Here is an 11,909-nt window from a genome sequence, read left to right as displayed (position 1 = left end):
TACATCTGGGGAGGTGTATGCTGGGCACACCATGGGCATGGGGAGCATGTTCAGGGACTTCTGCTGGAGGGATTTGGATGACAAATCATCTGGGATGCCTATTGGAGCCGCTAGGACCTCTGTCTTATGTGAAGTTGGTGTATGTCGGGCAGACCTTTCACCTGGGAAGCGTGTTCTGCAGGGTCGGATTAAGGTTTGTGGGGGCCCTGGACAACACAAGGTCCTGCCCCCCCCCCAATGGAGGCAGGCTCCCCCCTCCCTGACGAGGCAGCCTCCCCCGACCCCGAACGGTACCTAGCAGCATGGTCCAGGGCATCTGGGCCCCCACACATTCCAGGGCCCCCACTAGTTCCCATCCGCTGCAATGACCCCGCGGCGAACTTCACATCCACCTCAGGGACCCCCTGCGGCGGATGGGAACTACTAGTTCCCATCCGCCGCAGGGACAAAGCGCCGGACTTCACATCCACTGCAGGGACCCGCTGCCCGCCCCGCTGCCTGGCACCCAACCACCACTGCCGCAGCAGTCGGGTGGCAGGTGTGGGGGCCCTGGGGCGACCACCCCTGTCGTCCCGTGGGTAATCCACCAAGTATTGTGGGTAATCCAAAAATATATTTTTTTCTCAAATACAAAATATTACAGAAAAAAGGCAAAGGCACTACTCAGAGAAAGTCTGGGGATTCTGGCTACAGACCAAACCCCATCAACAAAAGTGACCCTAGGCAGCCACCCCCTGGATCTGTTGAAAGAGCTGTCAAGCTTAAAACAAGAGGAAGACATTCCTGAATCCATGCTTCGGAGTGCACTTTATAGCCACCGCAGAAACAATTAAAAGTAAACGTTATCCACCATGGATGATGCAGAGAGAAGGGTCCACCACACCTAAAATGGCCCACTTAGGGCATACAGAAGCATAATTGAGTAAACAACTGGAAGCATAAGCTGAACCCACCTCCAAGATTTCTTCATGGGGGGACAATCTTTTACCAATGAATAGCCTTCAGTAGAATAGATCATTTTGGGTTCTACCTAATTGTAGTACAAGGATGTAGAACAACAGTTCTAGACTTTTCCACTTTTTATGTTTTTTAAATACATGTAAACCAGTTGCCTGTAAGGCGGCAGCAGTGAGGCTCTATACGGTCTGGATGTCAGCTGTGCAGCACATAAGACACGATCACCCAGTCCTTGCCAATGCAGGGGCAATATAATCCACTTATCTGTCAACGCTCCTGCATCTGTACTGTAAACACATCTATACACACATTGGACGTTCACCTGGATGAACCAAGCATTTGCAGTACATCCTGCCACAATTCGTATTGATTCTAATTGCATATGTACTAACATATGCGATTAGTATCACAAAGGGCAGCTATTGCGATAGGAGCTCCCTTTGTAAAGCAGCTGGTGGGAGGTGAGCGGATTCCTGTGGCTCTCCCCCTCCCTGCACTCAGAAGTTGTATATTCCGGTGCAGGGAGATGGAGGTCACTGGTCTGGGCAGCACAGCAGGAGGCTGTCCGTACATAAGGTGAGGGGGGGTAGTGTGGGTAGTGTGGGGCGGTGGGGGTTGGTGCAAGGCACCGTGGGTGCAAAAAGAAGCCTGTGGCGAAGCCCCGGCAGTAGGGCTTTAGTGCATCTGAAAATGCAGTAAAAACCCAGATAATGGTGTTTTTACTGCATTTTCTGTTTAGTACATCCCACCCATTGGGGGAACGGGGTGACGATTGCATTGGTGTATACCCAGCTAAACTGGAATTGGAAAATGTACACATGAAAGAGAACAGTGTGGTGCAAGTTAGGCCATAAAAGACAAGCAAGATGTACCTTGGAAGCAAAGAGCAGAAATAAATATTTCCTTCTAACATACTTCTAGTAACTGTCTGCCTGCAGTGTTTTAAGCACCTCTAAGGAAATCTGTATATTGCCTAAATCACGGCTATCAGGGCTAGCTTCGAATCCTTAACTTTGTTCTCCTTGACGAGAGGAATGCCCCAAATACAGCTCCCTATGACCTGGAGCCCTCAAATAACTATCCACCTTATATGCATCTCCAAGTATATCTTCCACTGGCTCACAGCACTTGTACCTAAGCTTTAACCTATATCAATATGCTGTCACTCTACCAGACATTTCCAACCTTGGTCCTCCGGTTTTAGTGATGCCTCTGCTCCAGTGGTTGGGTTACATAGTAACATAGTAATTAAGCTGAAAAAAAGACGTTAGTCCATCGAGTTCAACCTATCTAACTTGTAACTATTGACTTGAGTTAGTCATATCTATAGGATTCCCTTAGTGGCCAAAAATGCATCCAGTTTTGATTTAACTTTAACTTGATTCATTAACAGTAGTTGCTGTAACCACCCCCACCGACAAAGAGTTCCAGAATTTTACTGCTCTAATGGTGTAGAATCCTCTTCTTAATTCAGTACGGAATTTCTTTTCCTCGAGCCTCAGTACATACCCATGTGTCCTAAGTATAGCCCTGTTAGTGAACAAATCATCTCCCAGTTCCATATGATTCCTAATCCTGTATTTGAACATACTAATCATATCACCTCTCAACCTCTGTTTCTCCAGTGAAAACATATTCAGCCTGGATATCCTTCTTTGTATTCTAGTGATTCAAGACCTTTTACTAGCTTAGTCGCCCTTCTCTGTACCTGTTCCAATTCATTTATGTCCTTTTAAAGGTGTGGTGACCAGAACTGAACACAATATTCCAAGTGTGGTCTCACCAATGCCTTGTAAAGAGGCACTACTGTATAACATTGGCATCCCTTTAATCTATACCGCTTTTAGTGCATGCCAGTGTCCGGTTTGCTTTTGCTGCTGCTCTTAAGCAGTGTGCACGATTACCCAATTTTTCATCTATGATGACCCACAAGTCCTTCTCTACAGCAGATTTCCCTATAATAACTCCATCTAGCCTATAAGCAGCTTGTTCATTTTTTTTCTCATAATGAATTACTTTACATTTTTCAACGTTAAACTGCATTTTCTACCTTTCCAGTTTATTTAAGTCACTTTGTAGTGTTTCCACATCCTCTCCTGAGTTAATTTCCTTACTCAATTTTGTGTCATTGCAATTTTACTCAGTATGTCACTTCCAATATCATTAATGAATATATTAAACAAGGTGGGTCCCAATATTGAACCGTGTGAGACTCCACTTTGGACCTTACCCCAGCTGAAATGTATGCCTTTTACCACCACTCTCTGTCCCCGATTGTGCAACCACTTTTTAATTCAATTACAAGTTTTATCTCCTAACCCTAAATTACCTAGTTTCATTAATAACCTTTTATGATGCACAGTGTCAAAAGTTTTAGTGAAATCAAGCAGTATCACATCAACATATTTCCCTAAGTCCAGCCTCCTACTGACTTCCTCATAGAAGCTAATTAAAATAGTCTGACATGATCTATTTTTGACGAACCCATGCTAAGCCTTACTTATCACTTTCTAAGAAATTTTGGATACTATCTCTTATTATTCCTGCCAATATTTTCCCCACAATGGATGTAAGGCTGACCAGTCTATAATTTTCAGGGTTAGTTTTACTACCTTTCTTCCATATTGGTACTACGTTAGCTATGCGTCAGTCCCTTGGTACCATCCCCGAGTTTATTGATTGGTTGCATCTCAGTTCAAAATTTAAATAGGGGAGGCACAGCAACTGCCATTCCAAACTGACTCACTGGCAATGGGTGTTTCTCCACAAATTTTGGACTGTGCTGCAGCCTAACCTGTGGAGCCTCCACTGATATCCACACTTGAGCACAGGTGACCTAATAAGTACCTCAGTTATTTTGATTTAACCATCTGTGCTGAATCCTGGATATCACTAATACCTGCACTGTTAATGTGCCTTGAGGACCGTGTGGGAATACCTACTCTATAGATTATTTTAAGCCAGGATCTATCTGCACAGGACTCTATGTTTATCACAGTTTCTGTGCAGCCTTTAATCCATTCAGTATTATGGTGCCATACAAGACAGAATTAAAAGGCACTGAGGTGCTTAATTCAAATGGAATATAAAGAACAATCAATCCATAGCTAATAGAGTGCAACCAAATTGGCTGTTTCTTATCAGAAGTATACACAGCAATAATATAGATCTGGGGAAGATGTAAATGCTCTCATAGGAGGTCTGTGGATCTTATTATTGTACTATTATCATAAGACTGGAGCTAATGAAACCACGGTATAACAATCAGATGGGCGATTTAGTGGAATGTTCACTTAGTGGAACAGCTGTCAATAAGGCTAGTGAAGGTGTGACAGGGGGCAGAAACCGCGGCAAGAGAGATCATAGGAGTGAAGAAACAGGAGACATAGGACCTAAGGAGGCAATATAGACACTAGCTGACAAGCAACGCTGCTATGATAAAGGGAGTTAGAAGGACACATGGAAGCGGCAGGCGCTGAGAAGACAATGAGATGGAGGGGCAGACCACGAAGGGAGAAATTGCTGAGTGAGGGAAGGAGAAGATCATTGTGAGGATCAGTACAAGGGGAAGGCAGAGACTGGGAATGAAGGAATGGAGAGAAAGCTGACGGGTTGCAGAGTTTGGGGAGATAAAAAATATTCAAAATAAAAAAAGCAGATAACAAAAGAGTTTTATAGAAGAAAGAACTAAAGGGAAGGACAGAGGACAAGTACACATTCTGCTGGTATAGTAAACACAACATTAACTAACAGAGATAAAAGTGTAATAATAGAGAGTAAAAGAAACAAAAAGATAAAAATACATTTCTCAGAAGCGCAGTCAGAATAAGATAAACATAATTTAGTGCATTGTAAATTGTTATTATACTGTAAACAGAACTGGAAGCAGCTGCAGTATTTTAAAGGGTAGAAACATAATAGTTGAGCTATGGATGGAGATGTTAGTCAGAAAATTATCGCCATATAGAAGTGACAGCCAGTGAGGATAAAGTAAGGGCTATTTCACATGCTCCGGCTTCTGCCGGGCGGCGAAACCCCGTATGGCCAAATGCCGTGCCGCCCGGTTGCAGCCGGATCCCACCACTGGAAGGGACGGCTGCCGGGCTGTGGCCATCCCCACCATTGAAAACTTCTGAGTACGGCACAGCTTCTTGGCCGTGCGGGGTTGCGCCGCCTGGCAGGAGCCGGAGCGTGTAAAATAGCACCAAGGGGTGTACACATGGGCTGCAGCTGGGAGATTCTGACTAGGCAATTTTTGCTTAGTCAAAATCACCCAGTTTCTGCCGGATATAAACAGGCGATAAACATGTAAAAAAGTCAGAAATCTGAGATCCCCATCTGGGGGGGAATCTTGATGTTTAATATCCCCTGGCGTTGACAGTCAGTGGATCCCTGATAAACAGCAGGTGTATGATGATTTCATTGGTTTGATTCCCACTGTGGCCCTAACTGTGTGGAGTTTGTATATTCTCCTAGTGATTGGGTGGGTTTCCTCAGGATACTCCAGTTTCCTCCCACAATCCAAAAATATACTGGTAGGCTATTTGGCTCCCACAAAAATTAACCATAGAATGTCTGTGTGTGTGTGTGTACATGTGGTAGAGAATATAGATTGTAAGCTCCACTGGGGCAGAGACTGACATGAATGTTCAAATATTCTCTGTGAAGCGCCACAGAATATATATATATATATATATATATATATATATATATATATATGCGCTATATAAGAAACTGTATAAAATAATAAAATGATTGTCCTAAGGCTAAGCCAATGCTGCTGAATGGGGTTACACAATTAACAATTTTGATCAAAAAGTTATTGCAATTGCCATTGCAGATTGACCAACATGTTGGTCAATCTGCTGAAAATGCCCTGAAGTTGCCCCGTGTGTAGGTACCATTAGTCCAGGAGAGAAGGGCACCACTGGGAGATAACGCGCCTGGAGACAACACTGTGTCTGGAGTTTACGTGGAATCAATGAGTCTCCACGCATTAATTGCTGATTTGTGGTACAGAAATGAGGCTATTTCATTGAATAGCCTTTCGTCTCCCTGTGTGGTAATAAGCTGTGGGCTAATTAATCAAGTACGCCCTTAATTTAACCATTAAAACATCACATTGAAATGCCCTAATTATCATTGCAATACAAATACAGATTACACCAGCGTAAATGCCTCAGTTGTAAATGCATTTGAATCATACTAATAAACATAACGAGCATTTAAGTAATTTGATTTATTTATTGGTAAACAGGTTAAACAGTTCAGAGTAATGTACGCACATGCTGAATTGGAGAAATATCTAATGAGCATTAGACCAAAAGACAATAAAAGAATTGTATTACTATTGTAATTTGACTTGATTTATCCTGTCAGCAGCAAGGACCCAGATTATCTATTGATGCTTAGCGCAGTGATAGAAAATCCCAGGTGCCAAATGCTGTAAAAGTAGTGAAGCAAATATTTAGGTAGATTATGGTTAGCGAGATAGAAGAGGTGTTTAATGGTCTATTTCAAAAATCAAATGTCCCTCTAACTGTCTTCAGGTTTCATTCTGCGCTGTCTAAAATTCATTGTTCAATTTTTACCAAGTTAGACTCTTGTCCGCTCATTTTAAAATAAAGTAGTAATAGAAGCTAAATCAGATTTATTATTATTGGAATTTGAAATTTGATAATCTGCTGTTTTGAAAACTAGTAATTAGTCAAATATACTCCTTACGGTGCCCAAAATAACCCCGAACTTTGGCTCAATTACAAAACATTACAAGTTCTAAAGTTTCTAATGGGTTTTCTCTACACAGTGGGTCTAATTCATGTCGTGACGTAAAGGAAAAAGGTTTGCAGTGTACCATGCATGTATTAAGAGAAGAGGGGGTCCATTTGCAGCCCCATTTATCTCTAGCTGGCAGCACACAGAATCTGAAATCCTTAGGGACCCTAGTACTGTGCCAGAGTGCAGTGTGCATCCAGAGGTCACTTCCAAAATGGTGCGGCGCAACCATTTCCCCAGTGATTTTTCTACAGTCCATACACTGCTGCCTCTGACAGTGTTGAAGAAATTGGTGGTGGGGGGTGTGGTGTGGGCTCGCACCGCTCACCTTGCACCCATTATAATGTATAGATGCATCCGCATACCTTCCAACATGACCCTCTCCAGGAGGGACAGAATTATCTGGTCCTGGACTTGCTTGTTAATGTATAATTACTGTCAACTGTATGGAAGCACCTTTCTTATCACTTTACCTGTTCAAAACAGGTGATGGCAATCACACATTAACAAGGAAGTCCAAGACCGGAGCATTCTGTCCCTCCTGGAGAGGGTCATGTTGGGAGGTATGCATCCGCATAACAGGTCATGTACATCTACAGGGCGAGCTGTACTAAGCCTTAAAAAGTGATAAAATGGAGAGTGATAAACCACCAACCAATCAGCTCCTGTCATTTTTCAAACACAGCCTGTAACATGGCAGTTAATAGCCAATTGGCTGGTGGTTTATCACTCACTTTTCAAGCTTAGTATATATGGTCTGTAGTCATTTGGGGGCAGGGAAGGGGCAGCAATGGCCTCTGTTTCACAAAATAGAGGCATTTTACCTCTGGCCCCAGTGACCAGTTTGTATATCCAGAGTGAACCCATTCATTTGCAAGCTAGGGTGTTGGGTAACGGGCGTTTACCTGTTCGCAGCATAGTGAACATGTCTGAATCATGCCCTTAGTGTAATGTGTCATAATCTGATCATCATAATTTGGAGGGCACTATAACTATATTATTAAAATTAAACGGCTGCAGCCTCAAGGGCAGATGTACTAAAAAACCATATGTTGCCAGTTTCTATAACTTTCTAGAATGCAATAGAGAAATTATAGGTAGAATCTGATTAGTTGTTTATGGGAAACACCCAGCTTTGGTGCGTATAATAGAGTTGTATCTACGCAGGAATCCCACTAATGACCTGTTTGCGCTGACAAATATTTCCCGGGTTATAAATATTTCCACATGAATGCACAACAACCTGGGAAATTACTACATTGTTTGTCCAGGAGTACAAGGCAGTACAAGGGAAACTTGACAACATTGCATTATCTGTGTTGTCGTCTAATATGTACGCAGCATTTCGGCAGTAGTATTCAACATGCAGCTCTCCAGCTGCTGTGGTACTACACATCCCAGCATTCTGTGCCACAGTTTGGCATGTCCACAGGCCTGGCCAACTTGTCGCTCTCCAGCTGCTGTGGAACTACACATCCCAGCATTCTGTGCCACAGTTTAGCATATCCTATCAGCAAACATCTAGCACAGGCCTGGCGGCCAACTTGTGACTCTTCAGCTGTTGTGAAACTACACATTCCAGCATGCTTTGCCAGTTTGGCTATTGGGGCATGCTAAAATTGTGGCGGGGCATGCTGGGATGTGTAGTTTCACAACAGTTGGAATCTGGAGAGCCACAGTTTGGCCAATCCTGCTCTAGGAGGACATGCTGGTAGGTGTAGTTCAACAGCAGCTTGCGGGACACGTTAAATACCTCTGCCTTCGCTATGGAGTCCAAATATAATGAAACACAGAATCTTCTCCTGAGAATGGTACTCAGCAGTCTGCTGGCGTAGTGTACATATTTGTTCTCCTGTATAGCATAGATTCCAGGTGAAGAAGGGGATCATGGGGAGTATATGGATGGCTTGCTCACATATTCATTTTTATTAAGTTGAATTTATACTGCTAAAAGAAACTCCTACTATAGAAATCGCAGCCAGGAGCTACTGAGCCTGCAATTATTACATTTCATTATTTAATTGTAGCACAAGCACCAACAATGTACAGCTTCTGTACCCCTTTAACATCGCTCCTAATTACCGGGTTCATGCCGGTTCGACCCGGTAATTGGTGCGATGTGAATGGGGTTACCGGTTACAGCAAACCGATAGCAACACGGCAATAAGAACCGGTTAAAAAGAATGGTTCTTTCCAGTTCGTTGCCACGGGTTAATCGAGTCTAGCAACCCGTTTCCCATTCACACTATAGAGGAGGCAGTGCTTGGAGCAGTGCCAGCTCTAAGCGCTGCCTCCTCCCTCCCCCACATGACGTCAGCGAACCGGTTCGCTGATGCGATGTGAACAGACCACACATGCAGGGTTGCACCGGGACTGAACCGTTTCAAAGTCCCGGTGCGACCCTGCATTTGCGGTCTGAATGCGCTATGAGATACATTATTTATTTACAGTTTCTTCTTACATGATCCGAAAGGTCTCCGTTTCAGAAACAGGTTTCATATTTTCTCTACCCCAAACCTTACACATCACAGTCAACCTGTTGGCTAAAACAGCTCTTAAAACAGGTTAAGAGCTGCAGTGTGAAAGCGGTATTAGAAACCGTAAATAAATAAGAGATGCAAAGTTCTTGTGTTGCCGTCTCTATGTAGGATCAAACCTCACATCCTGAACATTTGCATTTCCTAAATTGATCCTATTAAATATAGACAATTTGTTTTCTCACATTCGAGGATATTACAGTGGTTAAAATAATTTTTTACACTTTCAATTCTTGTAATTACAAAATTGTTTTATCTGTGCTGAGAGTATATATACCTACAGTCTGTTAATATTATGCCAATTACCATGCATAGCACATGGTAGAACACCACTTCTACCGGGTGATTATATGAAATTCAATGGTCTTTATAAAGGGATGTTCTAGTCATTTATCCATATAAACAATTCACCTTAGATGGGTGTTATGGAGTCTCTGATGCCATTTATTGTCAAGATTGCTACGTCCTGAAAATACTTTTCACACAAAGTTTTATTGAATTAAACATCAAAGCCAGGAATATCAGACACCGCCAAATTTGTTTCATAAACTACTCCATTACATTATCAGAAAATGGTATCCATCCATCCTTATTGCGGGGGATTTTACCCTCCAATGGCTTTCAGATGAACACTGGTGTTGCCAGAGATTTTGTCAATCTCAAGACCCCAAACTGACAGGACAAGGATAGGCATGTGAGATAGCCGCGCAGACTGCAGCTTTGGCAATCGGACCAATCAGGACATAAGACAATACAATAAGCGTATTACCCCTTACCCCAAATGGCTTTTGTCACACTTGCTTTGGCATTTTAGGGTTGACTCATTCCACAATAATATTGCGTCCATGTGTGGCTGATCTCCTACAGCATAACCATCGTAGTGCGCCCAAAATGGCTGCCTTATTTGGCATGCCTGTGGATAGGATGAAAAACACATGCACCCGATGGTTAGTGGGACACTAGCACTAGGATGCTGAAACCACCGATTTTGTGTTATCTCTTCTGGGCGTGATCTATTTCGCCCAAGGTAATCCTACATTGTGTGCCCAAGATGGCTGCCGCAACTGGTACCTTTTATGGTTGGAATATATAACCCATAATAATTATTACCCAAAATGTCTGCACCAACCCAGCAGTATGCTTAATGTGCTCTCTATGTTAAGTCCTTAATTCTCTGTTTTCCAACTTCATGCAATTCTAATGCCTTTGTTCAATATACCATGTTTTTGATGTATTTTAAGCAACTTTGAGTCCTATGGGAGAAAAGCGCGATATAAATAAAATTATTATTATATTAGCAACAATTATGCAGTTACCACACATTTTATATTTTAAAAGATGTAGGGGGGTATTCAATGTGCCGCCGTTATTTCCGTCGGGGGAAATAGCGGCGGCTTCCTATTCAATGCTGTCTTTAGCGACAGCATTGAAGCAGGATCATGGCAGAACGGGCCCGACTTTAGAAGCGGTCAGACACGTTCTGCTGATAACGGCCATGGATTATCGCAATCCCGGACACAGACCGACAATTCACGGCCGTTTTGTGGCCACACCCCCTTTGAGCCGATCGGCAGGCGGAACATTGAATCCCGCCTGCCAATCAGACTGCAACGGGGCCAGGATCACATCTGTCTGGAGGGATCGACAGCAGTGATCCTGGAGTGAATACCCCCCCCTTAGAATTTTCAGATCATTGCATTAGTTTGCTTATTAAAAACTACATCTACCCAAACAGTACCCCATTACATTTAGACAACTAAACTAAAAAGGCAAATGTATTTCTTTTTAGTTTTCATAATATGTTACATAACATAATAAATGTAATGTTAAAAATAATTATTAAAATTCAAATTTTTCCAACATTTTTTTTTCTTGCAAAAACAGTTTCCTGTATTTTTGTGGCCTGAGCAATGGGGCTGGCTTTCAGGGATTCTTTGCTTACATGAACTCACACAGGCTTTTTGGGGCTAATTCAAAAGCCCCAGGCAAAGCCATGAGCCATGAGAAAACATTGTAGATAATTAGTTACATGCACAAAATGTGCAAAACTTGGCTAATAATTTTCAAAAATGTACAGTTTAATGCATCAAGAGGGTATTCTGTATTGTATGTATCTCTAGTATTTTGGAGCCAATGCATTGGAGATCTGGCAATTAGACCCCCTTATATTTTCATGTTCTCTGTAGTATAGTGTGATATTGTCTGGTGATCAAATGAGTTCCATCTAAATGTGTAGGCCCCAAGAAGTCCAGGCGTATTTAGTGCCTTCTGCCTTTTCCTGGGTAGGCCAGTATTTCTTACGCAAACAGTAAAATTGATCACCAAACAATAAGAAAAAAAGAAAGATGAGTGGTAACCCAGCACAAATCTCAGTACTTGTTTCCTAGCACGGCGCCCATCGCATACCGTATTTAGTGGTGTGTGTGTGTGATGCATGCAATGCAATCTTCCCGTTAAATTAACAGGAGTGCTTGTACAATAAAATATCACATAGCATCGCATGGCAGCAAATGGCGATTGGGTGCTTACAATGTTAAATGCACCCCCATTGTCAACACCACCCCCACTATCAACGCCAACCCAAAGCGTGGCGAGCGCAGCGGTACGCGTCCTCCAACCTTTTCATACCCCCACTTATCC

Source organism: Crinia signifera, chromosome 5, assembly GCF_055691185.1.
Source record: "Crinia signifera chromosome 5, ASM5569118v1, whole genome shotgun sequence".
Taxonomy (NCBI): Eukaryota; Metazoa; Chordata; class Amphibia; order Anura; family Myobatrachidae; genus Crinia; species Crinia signifera.
Note: the sequence above shows the minus strand (reverse complement) of the source record.